This window comes from Ursus arctos, unplaced genomic scaffold (genome assembly GCF_023065955.2).
Source record: "Ursus arctos isolate Adak ecotype North America unplaced genomic scaffold, UrsArc2.0 scaffold_34, whole genome shotgun sequence".
NCBI classification, from domain to species: Eukaryota; Metazoa; Chordata; class Mammalia; order Carnivora; family Ursidae; genus Ursus; species Ursus arctos.
In genome coordinates this window covers 15,511,901-15,523,046 of record NW_026623030.1, presented here as the reverse complement: position 1 = coordinate 15,523,046, position 11,146 = coordinate 15,511,901, and the positions used below count along the sequence as shown (strand labels likewise).

General features: G+C 47.0%; 1 long non-coding RNA gene across 2 annotated transcripts; it reads left to right on the top strand.

Annotated features, from left to right (window-relative positions):
* The first annotated feature begins 2,851 nt into the window (after window positions 1–2,851).
* On the top strand, window positions 2,852–5,839 carry LOC113267050 (uncharacterized). Of its 2 annotated transcripts, XR_003320578.4 has the most exons (5): window positions 2,897–3,077; window positions 3,531–3,610; window positions 4,565–4,628; window positions 4,738–4,806; window positions 5,422–5,839. It is a non-coding gene; the product is annotated as an uncharacterized LOC113267050 (long non-coding RNA). The 2 variants fall into 2 exon arrangements; XR_007190555.2 differs by having other exon boundaries at window positions 2,852–3,077; window positions 3,531–4,628.
* The last annotated feature ends 5,307 nt before the right edge of the window (window positions 5,840–11,146 follow it).

Sequence of the window (11,146 nt, the reverse complement as noted above, 5' to 3'; positions counted from 1 at the left end):
CCTGTGGTAGGCTCTCCTAAGGAGGCCTGGCGTCCTCCGGGGAAGTCAGCAGAGGTTTTCCTGCGGAAGCGATGACAAGGTGTTTGCCACGGAGGAAATCCCAGGGTGTCTGTAAAACAGATGTCCAAACAGCTGCCCTCTGCTCGGCAGAGTGGGGAGCAGGAGAGTAGAGTGGTTAGGCCCCGGGTTTACTTGCTGCGTAGCTCTGGGCCAGTCATGTCCCCTCTCTGGGCCCCATATGGAGCAGGAATAATAAAGGCCCCAGAAGGTCATCGTATTTCTGCCCTCCAAGGGCCACCATTCACATAACCGCCATGGAAGTCACTGTTAAACAGGACCCGTTTGTAATCTCTAACGAGTTCCCGCAAGTGGAGGGTTGGAGGCGTCTAAAGGAGATGGTGGTGGGTAGAAGTTACCCAGAATCTTTGACGGGGTTAGGGCGGAATCAGACAGGTGTGTAGGATGGACCTGTGTAGTTCGAGCCTGTGGTTCTCAAACTTTAGTGTGTGAGAGTCACCCGGAGATTTTGTTAAACCACAGTCTGGGCCCCACCCTGGTGATTCTGATTCAGGGTCTGGAGCGGGGGGCCGTGAATTTGCGTCTCTGACAAGCTCCCAGGGGGTGCTCTTGCTGCCAGTTGAGGACCACACTTTGGTTTTTAAAAGCCTCAACAAATCAAGAGCGCCCATGACATAAGAGTAATGAATAGTTTTGCCAGAGAACAGAGAATATGAATTTCACCAGAGCATTGAATTCCCCAGCCCCGGCTTTGGAGGCAGGCGGTAGATTCTGGTGGAACAAAAGGCTTATCCCCAGGAAAGGGCACTGAAATGAGTCCTTCTAACTGCGGGGCCACAATTTGAATAACACTGCTGAAGTCCCAGACACTTGGGAGGCAGGTGTGCTCCCAGGCAGCAGGGTGGGGGTGGGGAGAGGCTGTGGGCTAAAGGCTGGAAGTGGGTGGTTGGGGGAGAAATCCCTGCCCTTCTGTGCAGCAGAGGCAGGATCCTTGTTCTCAGACTTGGCAGGGAATGTGGGAAGGACTGAGGGCCCCCGGCCAGAGGCCTGGGTAATCCCCGTGTCCCTGAGGCCAGGGGAGGCGGCAGGTGGGGGGGTTGGGGGGGCTGGGAGTTCCAAATTCACTCTCATAATCCAATTCCGAGACTAAGCCCTTGGCTCTGTGCCCCGCAAGGCAGGCCTGCAGCTCTGCCCGCTCCTGTATTGGCTTGGCTCGGCCCAGAGCCCTCAGATCCACACAGTTTCAGAAATGCAATGGCCTTGGAGGGCCTCAGGAGCAGTTCATAGAAAGAGGGCTTCTGTGGGCATCTCCGTCAGCTGATGGGATGAGCCGCTAGTGGCACTGCAGGGAGAAGGTGGAGTTATGGTGTCAGCTAGGACACTTCTTCCTTTTTTATTTATTTATTTATTTATTTATTTATTTATTTATTTATTTATTTATTTGACAGAGAGCAGAAGCAGGGGGGAGTGGCAGAGGGAGAAGAAGGCTCCCCGCTGAGCTGGGAGCCCAACTCAGGGCTCTGTCCCAGGACTCTGGGATCATGACCTGAGCCAAAGGCAGAAGCTTAACCAACTGAGCCACCCAGGCGCCCCATAGGGCATTTCTTTCCCCAGTGTGGTAGCCTCCTAATCACAGACACAGTGGCTATGATAAAGTGACTTGAAAATATAGCCAGGCCGCTGTTTGGAGGAACCCTAGTGCTCAGGACAAGGGAAAGCCCAGAGGCTGGGCTTCTGCCTCTTCCAGTGCTGAAACTCCAACGCCTCCTCTTGAACTTGTCTTATATTTAGTGGTTCCTAGCAAGATTGTTTGAAGAGAACGTTCTACTATGTTTCAAGAATCAAGACTCATTTTTCTAGACAGACTCTATCCCAGGTGGGAATTCCTTTTTTTTTTTTTTTTTTTAAGATTTTATTTATTTGAGAGAGAGAGATTGAAAGCAGGGGGAGAGGGGGAGGGAGAAGCAGACTGTCCACCAAGCAGGGAGCCCAACACAGGGCTAGATCCCGGGATGCTGGGATCATGACCTGAGCTGACTGGCAGACACTTAACTGACTGAGCCCCCCAGGCGCCCCGCAGGTGGGCATTCTTTCTGTGGTCTACACTATACAACTGCTTAACTACCTCCCGTGGCGGGGAACTGGGTGTGTGTCATCTTGGAAGGGCACTCATTGTCTGAAAGGTCCTTCAGTCTGAGCCTGGATTTGCCTTCGTATGACTCCTAAAATCCAATTCATTCATTGGTGCATGCATGCATTGGACAGACATTTACTGTGCACCTACTGTGTGCCCGGCCCTGTAGCAGGGTCCCTGTCTCTAGCAGGGAAAATGGTTCAGAAAAGAGGCAGGTACAAGGTAGTGGCATCACTGCTGCTTACTAGGCTGCTTACGAGGTTAGCCTAGGAGAAGTGAGGCTGTGTAAAAGGTAATCTGGCAGGATGGGGATAGGGTGGAAGGAACAGATTTGCTAGGACCCAAAGGATCAGCCATGCTCAGTCAGAGGAGGTGAGGGGAAGAGTATTTCTGGTTGAGGCAACAGCACGAGCAAAGGCCCAGCGGTAAGGGAGAGCCTGGGTCTTTTGGGAAATGACGCAGAATTCCATCTGCCTGGTGAACTGGGCTGGAGGGAGGAGCAGACAGAGATGATGCTCTTCGGGGAGGCAGGGCCTCATCCACCGCAGCCCCTGGAGTGTGGAGAAGCTCAGGTGGGACCTCTGAAGGGCGGCCTTCAAGTGTCAGTCGGGCCCACGGCAGCAGAAACCGTGGTGCCTATAAAAGGCTCTCTTTTGGAGCCAGATATGTCCAGGGGGTGGAGCAAATCACAGAGCTGCTGAGGACACCCAGGAAGATCCCTTTAGCAATGTGGTTAATAGCATGGGCTCTGATCAAAGGATGGAGGAAAACAGACATTCCATGCCCCGGATGGAAGAACACCCCCCCCCGGCCCCGCCTCCCCGGAATTTGCCAGGAGGACAGAACCTGAGTCTGAACGTGCCTCTAGATCCAGCGGGCAGTTGGCAGGAAAATCAGAGGACAGAGTAACATGCTGAGTTCTGCCGTGAGTATTCTACCATCCAGGCTGGGAAACCCCACAGGTCAAACAATGAAAGCTCTTCCATAAATAAATTACAAGAAAAAGAGAGGGAGGGAGGGAGAACATATAGATTCAAAGAGACTGAAAAGGTACCAAATTTAAAGATGTGGCTGACTAGCCAACAGTGATTAGGGATGTATACTCAGGCGAGCACATCGTAGAGAAACACAGGGAATTCTTCCGTTAAAAAAAAAAAAAAAATTCTTCCTATAAAAATCCGAATTGTGGTTGATTTCAGAGAGAGGGCAGGAGGGGGCTGTGACTGGGAGGGGAGAACAGACGGGCTTCCGGAGTTTCAGGCAAAGTTCTATTTCCTGACCTGTGTTCTGCTTACACGGGTGTTTGCTTTGTAACAATCCACAAGGTTATACATTTGCTCTGTGTGTTTTTCTGTTTGTCTTCTTTTGTAATAAAAAGGCTAAAAGAAGTGTGAGCTCCGGAGTCAGCCAGCTGGGTCCAAATCCCTGCTCTGCCATTTTTCAGCTACGTCCTCTTTGGTAAGTGATGAGACCCTCCGGACCTGTTTCCTCATCTGTAAAATGGGGATAATGTTAGAGGGTTGTTTTGAAGCAAGTGAGCGTAACAGAAGCCCTTGGAACAGTACCTAGCACTAGAAGCATTATGCAAGTTTTGCTATTATTATGGTTGTGTTGTTACTCCCCATTTCTCTACCCGTCTCTCCCATGTGTCCTCATGCTTCCAGGATCCTGGCTTAAGGAAAGAGGAAAAGAGAGCCAGCTATGGTATTCTGTAATGGCTGTGGCGGAGCCTCTCATTGACAGCGAAGAGATAATCAGCTTAAACCTGGGATCTGGCTCGATGACCAGGGAGTGACTGTCCACACAGCATGGTCCTGCCAAGTAGCCCCGATGCTGCTGGCTGTGCCTGTGGTATAGGTTACAGAGCCAGAATACCCTTTCAACCCCCGGAGGTGCCTGCCACCTGCTCCCATTCTCTGCTGATGCCCGTCTTTCTTAGAAAGAGGACAGAGGGCATGGGCTTCAGTGGTAATGTGAATCTGGGCTCAAATCCCAGCTCTGCCACATAAGGGAGTTAAGGGGTGTATGTGTTCCAGGAGTCCATCTTCCTCTTCAAGCCTCAGTATTTATTATTAATAACAGTATCTGCCTGATGGGGTGGGTGGTAAAGAGATGATCCCCGCACAATGCTCAGTAAAGGGCCTGCCTCAGGGCCCTCACGCATGCTGTTCTTTCTGCCTACAATGCTTTTCCCTGCACTTCCTCCAATAGCTGGATCCTTCTCATTTTGGAGGGCTGTGCTTAAATATCTCCTTGACTTCCCTATTGAAGGAAGGTAGGAACCCATGGCCACATCCCATGGAGACTATTTAGAGATAGATGAAATTCATGGCCTGACGTGTAATGTTTATTTTATTACAATACATTTTTGGTTTTCTGCTTATTGTGTGACATCCCATTACCCCTCACGAGAACGGACCCTCCGTGTTGGCAGAGACCACCTGTGTCTTGTTCGCTGCAGTATCTCCAGTGTCTAGTAGGTACTCAGCAATTATTTATTGAATAAATGGAACAAATCCACGAATATATAAATAAATATATCTGTTCACTCCTCTATCATCTGTCTTCCCTGACTGGCTCGTGAGGGATGGAAGTGCAGGATCTTACCTGACCTGTCCTCTGCTGGGTCTCCTGGACCTCTTGCACTCGGCCAGGTGCGTACTGCATGCTCAGTAGATACTTGTCAGATGGATGTGAGCTTGGGGGGCCAGAGGGGGGGCAGCCATTTGTGACTGTTGCCATCAGATGCAGGAAGGGCTCCAGACCCTGTTCCCGGTGATTCTCTGGACCTCAGGTCTTGCTCTGCTCCAGAGCTGGGTCTATTTGGATCATTTCCGTGTGCCCGGGGCGGGGGGGCATGAAGTCGTGAATGCAAGTACTGTGAATGGGAAACAGACCAAGGACTCGGAGCTGGAGAGACCTACATTCTTGTCCTTGACCTATCATGTTCAATCTCTGGGTCCTTGAGCTAGCTGGTGAAGCTTCCGTTTTCTCATCAGTTCCAGGGGAAATAATAACCATCGCAACAATAACAACATATTTGCCTGGAAGGGTTTTAGGGTCAGATCAGGTAGCAGACATGAAAGCCCAATGTGGGTTGAAGAGTCCCATATACAAGCGCATTAGTAGATACAAAGGCATGAAAACAGCTGTCGAAAACCAAATCCTAGAGTGAAACTCGAATTCTGGGGAGACACTGCTGGGTGTCCATCAACATTGTTCTTTTCTTCTTCCTTAGTAATAAAACTCTCAATTTCTATGACATTCAGAATGAAGACTACATTTCCCAGCCTCCTTTGCAGCTCACGGTGGCCTTGTGCTCAGATTCTGGCTGATGGGATGAAGTGTGTGCAGTTTCTGGAAAGTGTCCTAAAAAGGAAGACCTAGGTTTCTTTGCCTTTCTTCCTCCTTCTCGCTAGCTGGAATGTGGCCTTGAAGCTTGGGGCTTGAGCAGCCATCTTGGACCATGAGGAAGAAATCAGTGCTGAGGTGGAGTCAACGGAACACCAATACAGAAGCAGCCTGAGTCCCTGACACCTCAGAGGAGCCCCCCTCCAGAGTCCTTAACCAGAGAGGAAAAACCTCTGTGTCTTTTAAGCCATTATTACTTTGAAATTTTCTTTCACTTGTAACCAAATTTATATGTAACTGATACACTCTCCAAAAAAGGTAAACACTTGGGCTAGATGTGTTTTGTTTTGTTTTTATAAGATTTATTTATTTATTTATTTATTTATTTATTTATTTATTTGAGAGAGGGAGAGTGAGAGAGAGAGAGAACACGAGCGGGGGGGAGGGCAGAGGCAGAGGGAGAAGGAGAGGAGCGGACTACCCACTGAGTGCGAAGCTGGGACTCGGGGTTCGATCTTACCGCCCTGAGATCAGGACCTGAGCTGAAATCAAGAGTCGGAGGCTTAACTGACTGAGCCATCCAGGCGCCCCTAGAAGGGTTTTATTTTAATTAACAAACTCTTATACAACACCAGCTCTGTTGCTGGCATTCTATCAATCCCTTTACAAATATTAACTTGTGAATTCTCATTATAATTCTAGGAGAGAGAAATCACTATTATCCCCATTTTACAGGTAAGTCTTGGGAACTTCACCAGAAGACGGAGATAGATCTTGGAATATTCTCTTGTCAGTTTCTGCTTCTGGTAATTCTTTCAGTCAACAAATATACACTGAGCACATAGTATGTGCCAGGTCCTCTGCTGGGTGTTTGGGATATGAGGACAAAAAGACAGATTCGATGGCTGGTCTCATGGAGTTTAAAATCCAAACTGTCCTGTCCAACATGGTAGCTACTAGCTACATGTGGCTGTTTACATTTAAATTAATTAAAATGAGATAAAAACTTAGTTCCCCAGACAAACCAGCCACATTCCAGATGTTCCATAGCCATAGGTGGCTAGTGGTTATTGTACTAGATGGGGCAAATGTGGTACATTTCCATTATGATAGAAAGTTCTGGTCTAAAGGATAGCTGGCAAGTAAACTAGCCATTTACAATTCACTGTGTGAGCACTGGCTATCATATTTCTTTCTTTCTTTTTTTTAAAGATTTATTTATTTATTTGAGAAAGAGAGTGGGAGAGAGAGAGCACAGGCTAGGGGAGAGGCAGAGGGAGAGGGAGAAGCAGGATCTCCCATGAGCAGGGAGCCTGACTCCGGGCTTGATCCAAGGACCCTGGGATCAGGACCTGACCCCAGGGCAGATGCTTAACCGACTGAGCTTCCCAGGCGCCCCTGGCTATCATATTTCTTATTGCTTCCCTAATTTGCCCAGCTCCGGGGGAGGGAACAGAAAGGAGAAAGCAGTGGCTTTATTTATTTACGTAGTATTGTTGGGTATATGTTAAGTTTTTTTTATTCATCAATTCACTCCAACTTTACAATCACCTCATTTTACAGATGAGGGAACTCAGGGAGGGAATGTGACTGGCCAAGCTTACACCTAGAGTAGACAATAAACATTCCCTGATGTTCCTGGCTCCATAAACCGTGTCCTCAACACAATGAAAAGAATCTAGGAGATAATAAGAACATTTAGCTTATGTGGAGGGCTTACGATGGCCATGGGAGGCACTCTCCTGAAGTCTACTTTCTGTAATCCTCATCCTAACCTTAGGAGGCCAAAGGTTGACATCACCTCATTTATAGGTGAGGAAACCCGGATGCAGAAGGGAAGTGACTTGCCCAAGGCCACCCAGATGGGAAGGCGCTTGCTTTTTCTGTCCACATCCTAGGCAAATCCAGTCCTGCCTGGCTTCTTCCCTGTGACTCATATCCTCCTGGGGGAAGTGAGGAAAAGCCGAGTCCATTCTCCCTCCCCTGAAGTTCAGTTCCAGTTGCTCACTGGGGGCCAGGGCCAGGACCAGGAGACACCAGGGGCTGGTTCCCAGGCTCTCTGGGTAGATCTGGCTCCCCTACTGTCTGACTGCTAGAGGCCCGGGGTGAGGAAGCTTGGATTTGGGACCAGACCACCCACCTCTGAGTCCAAGGGCTGGAAGGGGGTGCTGAGCAGAAGGCAGGACTGGCCCCCACCCCCTTTCTGTGTTTACCTTTTGAACTTTAATTGTGAGCTTATCTTTAAGGGAAAGAATATTCCATAAACTTAAAATAGGCAAGACTTAATTAATAGCATGCTTTGTTCTTCTGATCCTTATCTGTTCAGGAAGACACACCTCTTTTCAGTTTTGTGGGTCAAGGTGAAACTGCCTCTGGGGGCTTACCAGCAAGCTGCTCCATTTTCCACTTTTTTTTTTTTTTAAGATTTTATTTATTCATTTGACAGAGAGAGAGAGACAGCCAGCGAGAGAGGGAACACAAGCAGGGGGAGTGGGAGAGGAAGAAGCAGGCTTATAGCGGAGGAGCCTGACGTGGGGCTCGATCCCAAAATGCCAGGATCACACCCTGAGCCGAAGGCAGACGCTTGACGACTGTGCCACCCAGGCGCCCCTATAATTATTTCTTCTTATGTGATTAATAGCTGCTGTGCACTAAGGACCTACTATGGGCCAGGCATTCTGTTAAGGGCTCCTATCATCCTAGTACAGTGGATCTTCTAGTTAATTCCATTGCACAGATGAGGCCCAGAGAGGAGAAATGACTTTCCTGAGGCCACATAGCTCTAAAAAAGTAGAGCTAGGCTTCAAATCCATGGCTCTATGCCCCCAAACACCCATGACTAATATTTATTGATCATTTAACTATGGGCTCCAGGGTCCCACCATGCTAGCTTGTAAAACATGTCCTTTTTGTTTTTCTTGTTTAAAATATGTCTTTTTATTTTTCACAATTCTACAGAGTATGTACAATTGTTCTATCCATTTTGCAGATGAGGAAACTGAGGCTCAGAGAGATGAATTCATTTACCCAAACTCACACAGTGTTTAATGGCAGAGCTGTGATTTGCACCAAGCTCTATCTGAGAGGTAGCCTGGTTCAGAGGCTAAGTATTAGATGAGAAACCAAAAAACCAGATTTTGGCCCTCATTGTGTGGGCAAATCACCTAACCCTACTGAACTTTAGCTTCTCATCTGCAAAATGCTGGACATTATTTTCCCAACTTCTTGTGGTGGTTGTGAGAATAAGTGGGTGGGAATTAATGGTTATAGAGAAACTGTCCATCGGGGCCCAGGTTTACAGGCCTTATCCCAGCTTTGGATGGAATTATAGTGAATTTTATCTTTTTAAAGTTCTCTTCTGAGTTGTCTGTATTTTCCACAAAAAGTATATTTTTCTTCCACAAACAAACAAAAATGGTGTCTATTAAATTTTTAAAAAATTTTTCCAACTTTAGTGAGAAATAATTGATGGACATCAATTTTTTTTAATGCCTATAGCTTTATAAGATACTTTGAAATCAGGAATTGCGATGCCTCTTGTTTTTTCTTTCTCAGGATTTCTTTGGCCATTTGGGATCTTTTGTGGTTTTAGGAGTGTTTTTTTCCTACTTCTGTAAAGGAGTGCCATTGGAATCTTGACAGGGATTGAATCGAGTCTATAGATGGCTTTTGGTATTATTGACATTTTAACAATATTAGTTCTTTCAATCCACCAACATGGAATATCTTTCCATTTATTTATGTCTTCTTCAATTTCTTTCACTGATGTCTTATAGTTTTCGGAGTAGAGATCTTCCACTTAGTTAAGTTTATCCCCAAGTACTTATTGGTTTTTTTTTTCAAGATTTATTTGAGAGAGAGAGAGAGAGAAAAAGAGAGAGCGCGCGCATGCGCGCCCACACACAGGAGCACGCGAGGGGGAGGGGCAGAAGGAGAGGGAGAGAAAGAATCCCAGACAGACTCCCCACTGAGCGCAGAGCCAGAGGTGGGGCTCGATCTCAGGACACTGAGATCATGATCTGAGCCTAAACCAGAGTCAGATGCTTAACTGCCTGAGCCACCAGGTGCCCCTTTATTGTTTTTGATGCTGTTGTAAATGGAACAGATTTATTTCTTTTTCAGATAATTCATTGTTAGGTGTCTATTTTAAAACATCTCGTTTAATCCTTACAACAACTGTGAGGTGGGTGATCTTATTTGCATTTTAGGAGAGGTGATTGCAGAGAAAAGGAGTAACAGAAGTAGCTGGGAAGCCACTGAGAAAGGAACTGAACACAGTTCTTTCTGACCCCAAAATCTCAGTTCCTGTCACTCCATAGAGGGCAAGTTCTCCATCCCGAGAGGGTGCTGGTGGGCTTCAAGTAAATTATTAAAATAGAATTTAGCTATCATCCCCCCACCTCCCTTTCCCCAGCCCCAGACAACCACGAATTTACTTTCTGTCTCCATAGATTTGCCTATTCTGAACATTTTATATAAAATCAGTAATACAATTTGTGGCCTTTTACGTCTAGCTTCTTTCACTCAGCGTAATGTTTTCAAGGTTCATCCATGTTGTAGTGTATACCAGTACTTTATTACTTTTTCTGGTTCAACAATAGTTTATTATATAGATAGGCCACATTTTGTTTATCCATTCATCAGTTGATGGACTTTTGGGTTGCTTCCCCTTTCGCTGCTATGAACATTCGTGTTTAAGTTTTTGTGTGGATACATTTTCATTTCTTGGGTAAAATGGAGTGAAATTGCTGGGTCAAATGGTTACATTACTTTCTATGAACCTCAGATCTAGCCTTCAGAGTAGGAACTACTAGTTTCACAGTTGAGCCAACTCAGACTCAGAGAGGTGTATCATTTGCCCAAGGCCACACAGTGAGTAAACGGTGGAACAGGGTTAGGACCCAGGCAATCTAGCTCAGATTCCAGGCTCATCCTGCCTGCAGGTCTCAGAACTTTTGTTTTACCTAAGAGTTAGTCTAATCCACCAGCTACTGTATCTCAAAAAAATGGGCCAAGCTCCGCTATACACCGGTAGCCCAGCCAGGAATGGAATTTGAGGAGTCCAGTGGGGGTTAGCCAAGTATCTTATTCATCTCATGGGGTGACCGAGGATCTGGGGAATGGAGGGGAGGCTTAAGGTTGGGTCTTTTGAGTCCTCCCCAAAGATTTAATCCATTTTTGTGATAGTTTCTCCTGGACTAGGCTAGGCTGCCTTACGGATAAAATAAACGTGAGCTTCTGGAGGTAGTATGTGGCTAGAACATGGGCTCTGCAGGTCAACTGCCTTGGAGGGAGGAAGCCCCCGGCACCTCTTTGTACCTGTGATCCCCATTTGCACCATACCCCTGCTCTGAGGGCCATTCAAGTGCTGACTTATCAGGTTCCTCCAAAGAGTGGAGAGTGGGATAAGACACCCTAGTGCAGGACTCCAGAGGTGACTTGATATGGAAAACATGTCTGTGGGAGCAAGCTAGTCCAGATCTTTGCCAAATATAGGGGAGAAGTGGGACTAAGGGGATACTCTAAAAGTTACCTCTGTAGGGTCTGGCCCTGGGGGGCTGGGGAAGGAATTATGGGGCATTTAAATCCCTCACTGATACTCTCCATTTTGGTATCCCATTTTGTTCCTTTATCTCTGTTCTA